Source organism: Mytilus edulis, chromosome 6 (genome assembly GCF_963676685.1).
Source record: "Mytilus edulis chromosome 6, xbMytEdul2.2, whole genome shotgun sequence".
In the NCBI taxonomy this organism is placed as follows: domain Eukaryota; kingdom Metazoa; phylum Mollusca; class Bivalvia; order Mytilida; family Mytilidae; genus Mytilus; species Mytilus edulis.
This window is the reverse complement of record NC_092349.1, coordinates 76,802,242-76,815,451: the sequence shown is the minus strand read 5'-3', so window position 1 is coordinate 76,815,451 and position 13,210 is coordinate 76,802,242.

The following is a 13,210-nucleotide window of genomic DNA, read 5'->3' as shown; positions in this document are numbered from 1 at the left end:
GTATATGTATATCTAAAACATATATATCATGTCTATGATAGCATTGTGACGGACCCGGTTTTTTCAAATATAGCAATGTAATTCTGTATTTTGGAGGATTAGTAATGGTTATACACAAACAATGGAAATACACTCACATCAGCTGCACCAGTGTCCCCATCATTAACGGCACGAGCGTGCCTATGTCGGTGTAATCCAAGACTACTTGTAAAAAAGCCTATCAAAATTATAAGTCTCATTGTTCTTTTGATAATAAATGTTTATTATTTATGAATGGTCATAAACATCTTTTATTATATACCGATTATTTTCGTATCCTTCTCAATTACAATACTGTTATGCTTATTTCAGTTTACGAAGGTTTGAACACGTGCATCCTTATCATTACACGTAATCTGTAATTTATACAATATCCGTATCGCCTATGTCATATATACATGTATGTCATTAACTGTGTCAAACAAAAGATCAAAATACGAAATTGGCAAACGAGACTGAACCAGAATCAAATTTCCTTATAAATAAGATCTGAGTGTCTAACATCAGTTGTATATGTTTGATATTAACAAAAATGTCTATACCAAATCCAAAAAAAGAATCTCAAAACAACCAGCATGATATAAAACAATAATAAAAAAAAAGGATCGTAAGCAAGGCACAAAAATGTCATTTTTAATGCGGTTAGAATTGAAGTCATCTGGCTAATGTTCATAGTACAAAAGTCAAAAGGAGTATTTCACTACTCGATGATGTAGCGATATATTTTTAAATTGTTATTTCTTTTCCTTTTGAAATGAAAATACCATTGAATACATGTCTTTTGTAATTGAATACAGAAATGTTTGCCCTTAATTAAAGAAATGTTTGTCATTGAAAACAAATTGTTTTGCCCTTGAATACAGAAAAAAATCTGATATTTAATTATCCTTTCAACGAGATCAGAGAAGAACACAAATATCCTGTCTGCAGATGTTTTATTACAGAAAATATAAATTTACGAATAAAAAGCTATTATTTGAACTTGGCATTATTTTAAATTATGGAATTTGCATATTTTCTTGTGCTTGAAATTTTTAATAAATTCCATGTTTATTTGGTATTATTATGTTTTGAGAGGTTCATCACACTTCCCATACAATGAATTTTGTATGGATAGTGTTGTGCGCGGCTCAGTAGATTCTATTAAAAATGTACTATCTGCTTTGTAAAAAAAAGTGTTGTGCGCAGCACAGAACATTAAAATTCAAAATAAACATGGAATTTATTAAAAATTGCAAGCACGAGAAATTATTCAAATTCCATAATTAAAATAATTAATAATTAATATGTCAAAAGAAAACACATTAAATCCAAAAAAACTATCAACAAGATGCGTCATAAGAGAAAATATAAAATACACCACTCTCCTAACATCAATGTGTTCCATTAGAGAAATAATGAAAATCAGAAAAATCAAGAAATCTCATATCAACAAAATGCGCCATAACAAAAAACATTAAATGTACAAATCACCAAGATATGTCATAAGAGAAATGATCAAATACACCACAAATCCTCTGTCTTCAAGACTTGTCATTATGAATAATTAAAAATCACCCACAAATCTATCAACAAGATTTGTCATTTATTGAAGTTTTAGATCCACAAATTTCCCATCAACAATTTGTGTCATCTGATAGAGCATACAATCCACCAATAGCGTTTCAACAAAATGTGTCATTTGAGAAAACATGAACTTATTTCGATTTATCAAAATAATGGTTAATTTATTATGATAAAAGAAAGTGTTGCAAGTCCAAACACCCGATAACTCCACAGAGCACTGGTGGCAGTGCTGTTATTGGGTTCTGGTTCAGCTGAAACTGCTGGCAAAGTTTTGTTCATTTCTTGACCATTCATTCCTTCTTCTCCACTATCTGGAGTCATAGATGTAGGTTCCATATTATCAGCCATGTTGACATCATCAGTATGTGTTGTATTCATACCAGCATTAGATTTAGAGTATTCTGTAATAGGAATAATGAAATTGAAGTAAATTGAGGCAATGGTTGTAAATGAACATAAAATTGAGAATGGAAATGGTGAATATGTCAAAGCGACAACAACCCGACCATAGAGCAGACAACAGCCGAAGGCCACAAATGGGTCTTCAATGTAGCGAGAAACTCCCGCACCCGGAGGCGTCCTTCAGCTGGCCCCTAAACAAATATGCATCTAGTTTAGTGATAATGGGCGTCATACTAAACTTCGAATTATACACAAGAAACTAAATTCATATAAGGAGATATGATATGATAGCCAATGAGACAACATTCTGTTTTTTTATTACTTATTTTTTAACCCTTTTTCATTTGAGGTAAAATTATTCAGTTTTAACTTTGCTCCTGATGACATCGGCTAAATTTTAATCTAGGAATATTGCTGTCTAAAACCGTGATGATCTTCAATAAGAATGCAATCACAGTGGAAAGGATATCAAATGTTTGAAACAATCTCCAGATTTTTGTTTCTTCGACCAAAAACCGTAAAGAACCGATTATAACGCTTATCATTCCTTATCCCTTTGTGTATCGTGGTTTGCGTATTTCTACCTTCTGGACTTAATACCACGTGACCTTTTTATGCTCATGAAAATCATCAGCTAAACCTTGCATGTTTAGTTCAGAAACATATATATTTGTCTATTTCTTTTTTACCATGGCGTTGTCAGTTTATTTTGACTTATGTGTTTGAATGTCCCTTTGGTATTCTTCGCCTCTCTTTCAGTAACTTTAAAAGAGTGGGACAGGCACAAAAATGCGGCGGGGTTAAACATGTTTATGAGATCTCAACCCTCCCCCTTTACCTCTAGCCAATGTAGAAAAGTAAACGCATAACAATACGTTCATTTAAAATTCAATTCAAGAGAAGTCCGAGTCTGATGTCAGAAGATCAACGCTTCTTCCCATTTCTAAAGGTGCTTTCTGTGTTCACATTGTTTAAAACAAACCCATTTGTTTTGAAAACAAGTTATTGTTTTATCGAAACAGTTTTCTAGGGTCAAGTGAAAGTTTTGACCGAACTTACTTTGGAAAAAAACCCAGTTTAATCCACCATTTTTTACATAGTTCATCTACAGTGTCAAGGTCAGACAAATGTAAAAGTTTTCAAATTCTTCTAGAAATTCAATGCTACAAAGGTTAAAATTGAGAATGGAAATGGGGAATGTATCAAAGAGACAACAACCCGACCATAGAAAAAACAACAGCAGAAGGTCACCAACAGGTCTTCAATGTAACGAGAAATTCCCGCACCCGGAGGCGTCCTTCAGCTGGCCCCTGAACAAATACATACTAGTTCAGTGATAATGAACGCCATATTAATTTCCAAATTGTACACAAGAAACTAAAATTAAAATACTACAAGACTAACAAAGACCAGAGGCTCCTGACTTGGGACAGGTACAAAAATGCGGCGGGGTTAAACATGTTTATGAGATCTCAACCCTCCCCCTTTACCTCTAGCCAATGTAGAAAAGTAAACGCATAACAATATGTACATTTTAAATTCAATTCAAGAGAAGTCCGAGTCTGATGTCAGAAGATGAAACCAAAGAAAATAAACAAAATGACAATTATACATAAATAACAACAGACTACTAGCAGTTACCTGACATGCCAGCTCCAGACTTCAATTAAACTGATTGAAAGATTACGATTTCATCATATGAATATCAGGCACAATCCTTCCCGTTAGGGGTTATGTATCATACCATCATAACATATATGAGAAGAACATAATATATACATGTACTTTTTAAAGACGTTCTCCAACAATGTTGCATAGGGCAGGTTGTGTTTTCTATCGGTAATTAACTCACCTAGTATTGTAATTAAAGGCAGACATATGCAGATTGTAGTGCAGAGCTCAGTCATCTGAAAAAAATAAATATGTAAGTGTGCATGAACTTTGTTCTACTCGTCGCTATCTTGCTTTGGTCTTTCTGTTTATTAACGTTGAAAGGTGATGAAATCGCAAAATGTTACATTCTATAAAGACTTAGAAATAAATAGTGTATATGTCGTGTACAAGTTGCGATTTTGTACAGGTTATATCATGTACAAAAATATTGTACATGTTATAACTTGTATAATGCAAAAATACAAGTTATAACATGTACAAAAGTACCTCATACATGTTATAACTTGTACAAAATATTGCTTAAAAATGATTTTAACTTGTACAAAATCGAAAAATAAGATGATATTGACCTCAATATCATGTTCATAACTTTTTTTTTATTATTCCTTCATGCTAAGGTGTTTTGTCCTTTTTTGGTACAGTTAATGTCCAGGGGTCGGTATTACGAAGCATTCATAAGACCTGTCATAAGATATAATATATAAGAACATGTCTTATGATCCTTTTATGACCATCTATGGACATATCTTTATTTGGTGAATAATGATTGTGAGTGTCCACTTTGAAGGCAATAGTAAAATACTTTCATTCTAATTGACACAAAAGACATAAGAGGATAGCAAGGATAGATGTATCTACAATTGAAATGGGGTATGTGTCTAAAAGACAACAACCCGCCCATGGAGCAGACAAAATCCAAAGGCCACAAATACCTGCTTTCAAAGTAGAGGATATATATTTAAAACATCAAAATGACATTCGCCTCATGCAATGATCCTATAGTTTATAAAAAAAGATCGAGTTTTAAATTTACATAAGTCATGCTGAAGGCCAAAAATGTTGAAGAGTAGATCCAAAGATATTGATAAGGAAGCGTGGTCCAATGAAAACTATTTCAGCTCTCTCTTGCTTTTACAGAGTAAGCATATAAGACATTGATTTAGTCTTTGCATGCTATAAAACGAGAGGGTGGAGTATTACCCAAAATTATTAGGCATCGTTCTTAAATTTTTTTAAAGAATTTAGTTACTCGTATCTAATGTAATTGTCATTGAGGAAATGCAAGCTTTTAGTAATTGGTTTCACACTTATTTAAGCCATGATGGACTGCATATAACATACAATTAAACACATTATTTTTTTAAAAACAGTTGTTGGCATGACACGGGTTATGTTCTTCTCATATATGTTATGATGGTATGATACTAAACCCCTAACAGGAAGGATTGTGCCTGATGTTCATATGATGAAATCATAATCTTTCAGTCAGTTTAATTTAAGTCTGGAGCTGGCATGTCAGTTAACTGCTAGTAGTCTGTTGTTATTTATGTATTATTGTCATTTTGTTTATTTTCTTTGGTTACATCTTCTGACATCAGACTCGGATTTCTCTTGAACTGAATTTTAATGTGCGTATTGTTATGCGTTTACTTTACTACATTGGTTAGAGGTATAGGGGGAGGGTTGAGATCTCACAAACATGTTTAACCCCGCCACATTTTTGCGTCTGTCCCAAGTCAGGAGCCTCTGGCCTTGTTAGTCTTGTATTATTTTAATTTTAGTTTCTTGTGTACAATTTGGAAATTAGTATGGCGTTCATTATCACTGGACTAGTATATATTTGTTGAGGGGCCAGCTGAAGGACGCCTCCGGGTGCGGGAATTTCTCGCTACATTGAAGACCTGTTGGTGACCCTCTGCTGTTGTTTTTTATTTGGTCGGGTTGTTGTCTCTTTGACACATTCCCCATTTCCATTCTCAATTTTAAATTACATGAAAACACATTTTCCAACATTAGTCATGAAAAATATATTTCTGAAACTTTGTGATCATTGTCCTCTACAGAAAAAGACATGTTCTGGCTTTTTTATTGTTGTTCTTTATGCATTGGTGAATTTAAATGTATATTTTACCTCATTAAGATTTATTTTTAATTTTGTACAAGTTAAAACCATTTTTAAGCAATATTTTGTACAGGTTATAACATGTATGAGGTACTTTTGTACATGTTATAACTTGTATTTTTGCATTATACAAGTTATAACATGTACAATGTTTTTGTACATGTTATAACCTGTACAAAATCGCAACTTGTACACGACATATATATGATAATAAAAAGAAGCTTTAAACTCTTAGTTTTTGACTTTATCCAAAATGCAAGGACTCTGCTTATTTTTACAACAATAGACCTGTCTAAAAGAAAGCTGAATTGCTACATTTGAAATTAAGAATTTTTTTTAAAACAAAAACGTTTATTTAGTCTTCATCGAAAATGTTATATTAACAGTTTTGGAACGCAAAGTATAAAAAATGATGCTTTAAACAATGCAAACAAAGATAAGAAAAAAATCATTGGAAAACTTAACTGCATCTTGTCTGACTTATAAAAACACATAGAATTTCTTGATCGCCCTTTTGTCACCAAAATGTGGAATATTTGTTGAGTTTTCACGAAAAGAACGTAGTTATACTGCAGTTTGATAACTCGGAAATGTTATATAAATATTGGCAAATTAGTTTAATAGTTGTTTGTAATTTTTGTAATTTATACTTTCAATACGAAAACATATGAATATGTAGATTAAATCAGGTATAAGACATGTTGTTTGCAAAAATCATCTTTTATCTGTCGTTGATATCTTTTACAGAAAGATCCGTCATTAGACAGGTATCCAACTAGCAGCTTAGCTCTTATCCCAAGTCATCATATATAACAGACCTTTTTGTGCTGAGATATGAGAATAAACGGTTTTGTGTGTATAGTTGCTGTTTGTTTTTTGTAGTGTAAGTTTCAAAGAATCAATCTGACCTTCTAAAGGAAACCAATAATATTTTTCAAAAAGGTAAAGTTTCATGAATATTTTATAATATAAATGCATATCAGTTACATTTTCATTATCATGTACCAAGACAATACTGGTTTAAATTGAGGATATCCATTGAGAACGTATATGGAGAAAAGTTTACATATTAGTCGTACTTCGTTGTATTTGGTAGTACGGAACTAATCAAATCATTGCATATTACTAAATAACTAACTTTTACTTTCTAGATTGTTTTGGGATGAATGTGAAGTTAGCAGCCGGTTCGTTATTCGATATTCAAATTTATTTGAAAATCATATAAAAATAAATATTTGATAACATTTAAATCATGATTTTCACTGTTTTGGGTGGTATCCATTTGAAGTGCCGTCATTGTTCTTTTAGTGTGGTATTGTTCTATGATAATTTTTGCATTCTTGTCTGTTTTGTATGTGTTACATATGACGTGGTTCTGTACCTTCACATCCCGTCATTGTGCTATTGTGCCATGGTAAATGTTGGTTTACAATGTTTTTGTTTTTTATAGTGATTAAGAAAATAACACAATTTTGACTACTGAACCCTTTTTTTAACATTTGTACTTATTATGTCTGTCTGTGTTCTGGTCAATATAATAGATTGGATGCGACTGTCATACAAGTGAGAGATTTGTCTTGCTATAAAACTGGTTAAGTCCTTCATTTTGAAATGTCTACATAAGTAAATGCCTGTACCGAGTCTGGAATATGACAGTTGTTGTCCAGTCGTTTGATGTGTTCGAGCTTTTGGTTTTGTCATTTGATTAGAGACTTTCCGTTTTTTAATTTCCTTGTGGGTTTAGCATTTCTGTTGCTTACTTTTTTTCATATAATATGCAATATTATTTTGAGCAAGTATTAGAGGCAACCGATGATTAACGAAGTTAAAATCCGATAAAATTATTTTGAAGATACAAAAAAAGGTCATTACAATAATTTGGAGAATTGCCGGAAATCTAACAGAACAAAAGGTGGCAGTAAGCGTCTCCTGCTACATCCAAAACCACGCTCAGTCAAAATGTCACATTAGGGAAAATGACATTAAGTGCCAGTCTGCCTAAGAATCAGGCAGTGGTGAAAACATGACAAAAAAAAACCACCCAATTTGACATTGATTTCAGTTCATAATATGTAGTTATGCACAAAAATAACATTCATTTCCATTTTCTGTTCTGGTAATAGAAGATACAATTTGGTTGAAATGCACTAGAAATTAACAAAAAAGGGGAGATAACTCTGTAATTTGCTATCATTCTAACCAATTTTCTAACCAAGTTATTTGATATTACCAGACACACACAAACAAAAGACCAATTATTTTTAACTCAGGATGATGGTTAGTATTAAATAGCATGATTAGCTCGGTGGGTTTTTTCTAATCATGTTTTAATTTTTACCTAAATTGCCTGATTCTTACAAAGACTTGCACTTAAAAAGTAATTGTTTGAATATTATAATGAATTAGCAGAATTGAACATAACAATCAATGAACCACAAAACATCTCACCTCAAAATCAAAATAAAGATTAAGCACCATGCCCCATCACACAACAAAAAACCACCAAACACACGAACAAACCAACCAACAAACAAACAAAACAAAACAAAACAAAACAAAACAAAAACAACCCAAGCCTTGAAATCTTCTATCTAGAAGATAACATTTCTTATTCACCAAGTGTACAATTAGTATAACGCATCTCATACTATTTCCATGAATACATTTTTACCCGTTTTCTGAGTTTATTGTTCTTTGGCTCAGAAACATCTGCACTATCAACAAAATAAAGTGTTGCCAAATTTTCTACATTTTCTTGATATTTTCGACATGTTTCGTATAAACGGATCATATGTGACAGTCTATGTTTACTGAACAGTTAGTTTGATCTTCGAAGTCGATCATGATGGTTTTGTATTTTGTAAATAAACAAACTGTTTTCTTTTCATTTGTCATTTTTGAAGCAGATGAATAAATGCTATCCATGCTCCTCAAAATAACACTTCAATAGTTCAAGTTTCTCCTACTTATGTCTTTGTAGTCTGCAATCGTAAGCCATTTAACCTTTACTAATTCAAAGCCTAACACTATGGTAAGGTCACTTCTTTGAAGACTGTATATTGATCGTAACTGTCTTTCCCCTCTAATGTTTGAATAAAGTTTATTTCTATATAATAAAAAATGTATTCTAAAAGTAAATTTGGTCCTAATTGTACTTACCTTCTAGAGAGTCAATACACTTAGAAATAATTGAAAAGTTTGTGTGTTATCAAGCAATTTTCTCAAATAGAAATTGACACCTTTAATCGGAAATGATATTTTATTTCATGATGGCAGATTTGTTTTTAAGTTCATGTGTTTATCTGAATATTTTCATTGATTTTTTGGTAAAAGGATCTTGCTTTGTACATGTGTCGACTAGGAAACGAATGATAAAGAAATTATATACGATTTAAACATCACATCGCCCAACCACAGACAATATTCGAAGACATTCTTTCAGATATGTTCCTTACGTCTTAACTTCAATCACCTTCCCTTTTAATGAATGTGACCTACCGAATTAGACTAGTTACCGGGTTTGTAATAGCATGAGCAACACAATAATTTTCTCAAACAAATCGACGTGGCAAACAAAACTACAAGATTGACGGTGTGTACCTGGTTGCATACATTACATATAAGTAACATTTGTTAATTTTTTACCATTCTGTCATACTTACAATAAGAAATGAACTAACTAATGTTCAAATGTAAATATGTTTAATTTCTAGGTAAAATTACAATGTCACATTCATTAACAATACCTAATAATTCGATAGCAAGTTATATACGTTCTAATTATGGTTCTAACTATCATTTTGTACAATTATGGTCCTTTTTAACTGGGAATAAAACTATTTTTATATCATAAAAGATATTCGAGATCTTAACTTCATTTTTTTGTCTAAACTTTTCAGTTAAATCAATAATTGCATGTGACAAAAATCGTTGGATAAATACTATATAAGTAAATATATGTAGATACTAGAACACACCCGTGATATCGCGGGTCCGTGACTGTATTAAAGTATATAACTATGCGTTAGCCTTATTTTAGTATTAGTATTGTCATCTGATAAAGTCATGCCGATTATAAGATTTTTCTCTGCTTTTAAACACTTTTTGTTTGCACCCGTCGACCTGGAAATTTTTGGTAATATTAATTATTTGGAAAACAAAAGGGCCTGGAATGGAGTATTTTTTTTATCAACAGCATTGTCCCATATTAGTTATAAATAACCGCTGTTTTACGTCATGCCGGCTAACAAATTGAAAACTGTATCTATACGCCTTATTTTAAGTCCAGATTTTTAGTATTCGTATTGACATCTTAGAAATTTATACTGATTAAAATAGTACAATAGGAAACAATGTGACAATGATTGAATTTAGTAGTGTCAACTCTGTGATTATGACCCATGTTTTATAGCAAAATCCTAAATACACCCGGTTTGGTGGTGCGCCTGTCAGATGCGGAACGTACAGATAAGGTAAAAGGTAACAGGTTAATATACTATTGGTATCGGTAGCGGACTCGACCCGGAACTTCTTAATTATTGTCAATATTAATTACGTGGAAAACAAATGGGCCTGGAGTGGTATAATTTTTAATCAACACCATTGTACTATATTAGTTATGTATAAACTTGAATTCTTTGATTCATCGTTTTTACGCGATGACGGCTGACAAATTGGACCTCGTAATTTTAGTATTATAGATAAGACCATTTGATTTATTGAAGCCATGTAATAAGTATAATAAAGATTATAATACATTGAAAGTCTACCGTTAAAAATCAGGGTTTTTTTGTTTTGAATGCAGAAATTTTGTCTTAGTTATTTGGTTAATATGTCTTAATTGTGGAAATTATTAATATGAAATGATCAGTTAAGAGGATATACAGATTGAACCAATTGCTCTGTGAAAATTTCAAATATCATGATTTCAGAATAGTTATATAGAGCTATCTAAATAAAGTCACCCTTAAACACAAGAACAGTGCTCTTTACCTTAATGGAAGGTGTGGGAAGGGGTGGCTAATCATTTTCGAACTGTCATGATTTATATGCATTATAGATTATTAGATTAATTTTAAAGATAAATTTATTTATTTCATTTGAGACAAAGTATTCCATAAATATTCAGTTTGCATTTATTAACATTGTATTTACAATTGGGTAGGTTGTTCCGAGAGTCGGGGTGCCAATACAGCTGATCGATTATCCCTCAGAGGGCTTACACAGAAACAGCCAGTTAATAACACATTGGTGTATCTAATCATTCTTATTCTTCGATTAAACTTAGTATATAACCACAAAGCAAGTACATAAATTCATACTTGTACTTTTTTTCTCAGTCATGATTACTTATTTGTCAATCTGTATAAACATCGCTTTCTTGTCCAAGAACGTCGTGTACGCTAAATCGATCTTATTTTAACTGAATTCACTAGCAATTTGACCAAGAAGTCATATTTTACCAGAAGTTACGATGATCTGAATTGTAAATCGATAAATGTCGTCTACGGATTAGAGTGCAACCTTTGCGGATTGGTATACGTCGGTGAAACGAAAGGAAGGCTAAACAAACGGATGTGCGGTCATAGATCAGACATTAACCTCAATGCTAACGACATTCTATACCAGCATTTCAATCAGCCCGATCATTCCATCGTTTCTATGACAGTTCGCATTATCGAAAAGATATACCATAGCTCTAACAATCCTAATCTTTCAACGACTCTCCGTAGACAAAAAGAAGACTACTGGATTAGACAATTGGGAACTGCAACACCGTATGGCTGCAATGACAAAATTGATGGTATAGGTATTCTATCTAGTCCTTCGTGTAACTCGGTGAATGTGATGAATATTTTCAACTCGACTCCTCGACGTAGACGCAGTCATGGTCATCGTCATTATACATCACCCTCTCTGCATGATGTCTCTATTAATGACTTGCTGCCATTCATACAAAAACCGTTAGGTATTCATCACATTCGCACGAAACTTTATTCATTACCCCTTTCAAAACTCCATTCTCTGTTCAATTTATGTTTGGAATCCACTGTTACAAACCCTCATTCAAACCAATACAAACTTCAAGCTATAATTTCGGATATTGCAAGTCACAGACTTTTCAAGCCAGTTCGCATTGGAAAAGATGAAAAAGAGAAAAGATATTTTCTAAATCTTTCCTTTGCCAACAAAGGTCTCGATGGCGTCAACCTTGGCAATATCCTTCATCATAAATTAGTTCAATCGAAAATACCTCCTTATTTTAAAGACCAGTCTGTACCAATAATTTCTTATACCTATACCAAACCTATTGCAACTAAAATTTTCAATTACAAACGCGTTTTGCAGGATCTCGATATTGACGACTTCAAGTCTAAACCTCCTGATTGCACTTGTGCTAGTTCCCAATTCACATATAATCCCGCAGGCCACGTTATTACCGGTGACCTTAACATTGTTAATAACACTTCTCTACGAAACGTGTTATCGAAAGGTCCGAAATATCGTGAGCCTAAATCCATCAATTGGAAATACAACTTTAAAATTTTGATGGATTCAGTCGAGGATTATGCCAGGCAATGGGCTAAGCGCGAGAAGGAAGACGTAGACACTCTATCCGAATGGATAAAGGCAGTGAGGTCCTTAATACAAATCAGAATTAAGAAACTGAATGGGTCCATCAATGCCCATGCTACGTCAATTTTTAAAGACCCAAATGTTGCTAAACACCTATCCGACCTCCATGATAAATATGTTGTTGTCCCCGCAGACAAAGCCCCAAATAACATCGTTTTTGTCTGTAAAAGTCATTACATTAATTGCTTGATAAACGAATTAGGAATAGACAATTCACTTGGAAACTCAACATATACCCTCACGACACTTACCAAAGAGGAAATCCTGGATAATCATAGGTCTGTTCTTTGTTCCTTTGGTATTTCAACCAAAGATGAAGAACTGGATCTTCCATCACTGTATTGGATACCTAAACTACATAAGTGTCCTTACAAACAGCGGTATATTGCTGGGTCTTCCAAGTGCTCCACAAAACCTCTTTCTAAATTATTAACATCCATTTTATCAGCAATCAAAGAGGGGCTTCAAAGTTATTGTGAAACTGCCTATTCTAGAGGTGGCGTGAATCAGATGTGGATACTTAAAAATTCCAAAGATCTTTTAGAGTACATACAATCTAACTCTCTTTCATCTTGTAACAGTATTAAAACATTTGACTTCTCTACTCTTTACACAAGTATTCCACATTCCAAACTTAAAGACAAATTAAAAGAGTTGGTATTACTTTGCTTCATAAAAAAGAATGGCCAACGTAGATACAAGTATCTTGTCTTAGGGAGGGATAAATCCTACTTTGTAAAGAATCACTCTGATTCAAACAAAAAATTCTCT